The following is a 4,055-nucleotide window of genomic DNA, read 5'->3' on the forward strand; positions in this document are numbered from 1 at the left end:
CCCAGGATACATAGGGTCGGCATAAGTCGGAAACGACTTGACTATACACAGAAACAACATTAATATTATTATTACTGCGGCCGCTTTTATGCCAAAAGAGTAAAAATAGGATTTTGATTCTTGCCTACAGTTTTATTGCTTTGTCTTTTCGTCCTGGGATAGAAAGAAATTTCATCAAAGTGAAAGAAAAGGGAAATGCTTTTTTTTTTTAATGTTGCTGCATTTATTTGAGACAAGTTATATTTTACTTGGTTTTATGTGCTCCTCTCCTTCCTCCCTTCTTTTTCCTTCACTTTATTTTAAAACTGATTCTTCAAGGGGAAGTCTGGAGTACGGAGAAACTAAAGAGGGAAGAAAGAAGGAAGGAAAAAGGAACACAAAAACGTGACATAGTTTGATTTCTGGAAGGGGGGAAAATCCCAAACAAATTGGAGGTAAGAATGTCGGTAAGTGTGGGTTTTTGGACTTATTTCCCAAAAATGTTCCAGGTCGGGGGGAAAGGGAGAGAGAGAATTGATGGTAAGGTTTGTTTGTTGTTTCGTTGTGTACAGTATTTTGTGTGTGTCCTTAGGCCTGCACAGGCTTGCATGTATTCGTCCTGCAGACACTCCTACACTGGCCTTTTAAAAAAGCAACAACACAATCCTATATCCTCTCCTTGTGTTTGTGTAGAGCCTTTACATCTGGCCAGGCTCGTCCCTCTGTTTCCGTGGAGGAAGTCTATACTGCCTTCTTTAATATACACGCAGATAATCCTATTTCTAAGGCCAGATCAGATCTCTTTGGGGCCTTTGGTGAAGGACATAAATGAGTTGTTGCAACACAATAGATTTCCTCCTTCCTACAGGGACCGGCTGACCAAAGGTTTTGTTCCGAGAGAATGCGAATAGATTTTCTCCTACAAGTGCCGGCCTTTATGATTATGAGCCGGGAGGTCAGCCTATACATCCCGGATCCCCAAAGCCTATAGACCGGGAGAAGCGGACGAGGATCCCGCGTCATTGGACCTGACAGTCTCCTCAAGGGGCTAATTCAATTAACACTCCTGGGATGCAGGCTCCATCCCCAAGACCAAGAAGGAGAAGAAAAAGAAGAATCAACAACAACAATAACAAGAACAACAACAATTGATCTTGGAGCTGCTTTTGGGGGGCCAGTCGGGGAGGAGGCCACATGCAGACATCTGTGGAACAATACTGCAAGGACCAAAAGCATATGGAAAAAGAATTTAACCGTTGCCATGAAGATTGTAAGAGATCACATATACGCAAATATATTTATTTTTATTTATTTTAATTCCTTTTCTGTCTGGTTCCTCTTCCCACTCTTTCTTGGCACCTCTTTTGCTATGAATAACAGTCTGCCCCACCACCCACAAACACCCCACAATTTCCCCACTCATCGTGCCCCCGACCACCACCCAGAAATATAAACTGTGATAGCTCTTCTCCAGCCCTCTGGCCGCCATTCTCCAAAGGAAGACATCTCCTGCGGATTTTGAGAGAGGCAGAGGGAAGAAGGCATTCAGAAAGGAACTGAGGATTTGTTTCTCTCCCCCCCCCCCAAAAAAACCCCCCCACACTCACACAAAGTGGAGTTTCAAGGGGAAGGAGCCAGGTCACTAAAAATAAAATAGCATTGCCAGAGGTCTTTCCCCGTTGAGCAAAACTCACAGAATCCCTTGCAGGGAGGGAAGAGACTTTCCCCCTTTCCCTTTCCCCCTCGTTTCTTTCCCTGCCTCTGCTTGGAAGTTGGCCGGGGTGACCAGATGTCCACACCGCCAAGTAGGACAAGGCACCGCAAAAGGGAGGACATTCAGGGGGGAAAATGGAGAACCTTCCAAAAGAAATGCTCAAAACTCTCATCCAAATCGTTAGTGATGCTCTAAATGGAGGACGTTTTTGGTATTCCTCCTGGACCAGAAGGTGGAAATGGAGGACACCTCCTGAAAAAGGAGGTCGCATGGTGACCCTGGCCGACTCCTTCCTCTCCTGATCACCCTTCCCCCCAAAAAAGGGGGTGCGAAGTGGACTCAGCAGCCATAGCTGCCCTTAGATGCGACCCTCTTAGTCTGCGGCCCCATTCTCTCTCTCCCTTACCCTCCCCCACAAAAAACCCACCAGACAACCTGGTTTAAGTTACTTGGGGAGTCACAACGATGGGTTCCCCAGCTGCTTTGACTCGGGATCGTGGATGGCAGGGGGCAAAAATCCCCCCCCCCTCTTTCCCCCCCCCCCATCCCTCTCTCCTTCCCTCCCTCTTTTTCTCATCTGACCTCTCTGCCTCCAGCTCGCCATCCACTCCCCACCACCACCTCCTTCCAAAAACCCAATTTCTGACATTTGGACTGATTCTTGGGGCAGAGTGCCCATCCAACCCAGAGTTACTTAGCCCTCTTTGTGTGTGTGTGGGGGGGGGGGTGCGCCTTGGACAGTTGGTGGAGGTTGCACCTACGTTGCAGAAATCACAAAGCTTGACACCGTTTCCAGTGCTGTAGCTCCATCCCATGGGGTATGCTGCTTTACAAGGTCTGGGGCCTTCTCTGCCAATGGTACCTCACTTTTTGAAGGACTCGAGACCGTCTGGGTCAGCTCTCTCAGCCTTAGGGGAAGGCAAGGGCAAAGCTCCTCTGAAGGAATCTTGCCATGAGAGGTCCGCCTTAGCGTCGTCAGAGGTCGGAAACGACTTGAAGGCACACGACAAGAACAACAACAACCCTCACCAAACTACAAATCCCAAGATTTTAAAGGATGGAACCGGGAAAGTTAAAGTGGTGTCAAAAGGCATTATTTCAACAGTGTAGATGCACCCGGGGAATCCGAAATGGGGTTTAAGATCAGGGGATCCAGTCCTAAGCGGGGTGGGGGGGGGCTGTAATGTTGAAGAAGAGTTGGCTAGCGAGACCATGGGAGCCAAGAATTCCCACCAAAGGTTTGGGGTTTCATCCCCCCTCTTTCCCCTTCTGCAACAACTCTTGGCTTTGTCTTTTTGCAGATTAAATGGAGAAGCTTTGATCCTTGTAGTGCATTATAGAAAAAGAGGGGGGAGAAGCTACAGATGACTGCCTCCTCTCTCTCTCTTTCCCTCTCCCCCCTCTCTCTTTCTTTTTCTCTCTTTCACCCTCTCTCTCATTCTCTCTCTCTCACTCACTTTCTCTCTTTCACTTTGCTCTCTGTCTTTCATTCTCTCTTTCTCTTTCTCTTTCTGTTTCTCTCTTTCATTCTCTCTCTCTCCCTCTCTCTCATCCCCCCCCCCCCTTCTTCCCCTCCCCGTCCGAAACGCCGAGGATGTCGGCTGTTCCATCCTGGGCGAGGATTACCTTTGCAACGACTTGTTTCTATTTGACAGGAGCAGAAGGTGCCCTTCTCTCCCCCTCCCCCTTCCTCCCTTCCCTTCCCTCCCTCACTTCCTCTCCCCCCAAAAAAAAAAACTTTGGGAAGAAAACCCCTTTTGTGCCCTCCAGCAGGGTGTGTGTGTGTGTGGGGGGAAGATGAATGGAGTCCCATCCAGAACCATTATTAGGAATGCGGCTCCCAGCACTTTCTCCAGGCGAGGCTGGGAGTGGGGGGCAAGCCCCAACCTCTCCCCCCTTTTTTATGCAGGTGCTGCTGGGCCCCCGGAGCCTTTGCCCATCTCTCTCTCTCTCTCTCTCTCTGTGTGTGTGTGTGTGTGTGTGTTGGGGGGCAGTATGTGGAAAGTCTGTGGAATTTCCGTAGAAAGACAGACAAGAGATACCCAAAGATAGATAGTGTGCCAAGGGATCCTGTAGCTCCTTTGAGAGGAAAGAAAGAAGGTGGTAGCAGGAGCTTTCCTAGACTTGTGCCTACTTGTCTACTTGCTTAGATGCATGGATAGATAGATAGATAGATAGATAGATAGATAGATAGATAGATAGATAAGCAAATAGATAAGCAGATAGATATAGATAGATAGAGGATCAATAGATAGATAGACGGCTATAGGAAGACAGACACAGATGATAAATTATAAATGGATAGATAGGAGATAGATAGATAGATAGATAGATAGATAGATAGATAGATAGATAGATAGAT

This window comes from Sceloporus undulatus, chromosome 1 (assembly GCF_019175285.1).
Source record: "Sceloporus undulatus isolate JIND9_A2432 ecotype Alabama chromosome 1, SceUnd_v1.1, whole genome shotgun sequence".
Lineage (NCBI taxonomy): Eukaryota > Metazoa > Chordata > Lepidosauria > Squamata > Phrynosomatidae > Sceloporus > Sceloporus undulatus.